The sequence below is a fragment of the Arachis duranensis genome, chromosome 7 (assembly GCF_000817695.3).
Source record: "Arachis duranensis cultivar V14167 chromosome 7, aradu.V14167.gnm2.J7QH, whole genome shotgun sequence".
Lineage (NCBI taxonomy): Eukaryota > Viridiplantae > Streptophyta > Magnoliopsida > Fabales > Fabaceae > Arachis > Arachis duranensis.
The window spans coordinates 38,085,660-38,086,144 of record NC_029778.3 but is presented as its reverse complement, the minus strand read 5'-3'; positions in this window follow the sequence as shown (position 1 = coordinate 38,086,144).

Genomic DNA, 485 nt, shown 5'->3' with positions numbered 1-485 from the left:
TTCTCCATTCAATTGAAGGACTAACTCTCCTCTATTGACATCTATCACAGCTTCTGCTGTGGCTAGGAAAGGTCTTCCTAGGATGATGCATTCATCATCTTCCTTCCTAGTGTCTAGGATTATGAAATCAGCAGGGATGTAAGGGCCTTCAACCTTTACTAGCACGTCCTCTACTATTCCATAAGCTTGTCTCACTGACTTGTCTGCCAATTGTAATGAGAACAAGGCAGGTTGTACCTCAATGATCCCTAGCTTCTCTATTACAGAGAGTGGCATCAGATTTATCCCTGACCCCAGATCACATAGAGCTTTTTCAAAGCTCATGGTGCCAATGGTGCAAGGTATTGAGAACTTGCCAGGATCTTGTTTCTTTTGAGGTAGAGTTTCCTGAATCCGAGTATCCAGATCACTAATGAGCAAGGGGGGTTCACTGTCCCAAGTCTCATTACCAAATAGCTTGGCATTCAGCTTCATGATAGCTCCTA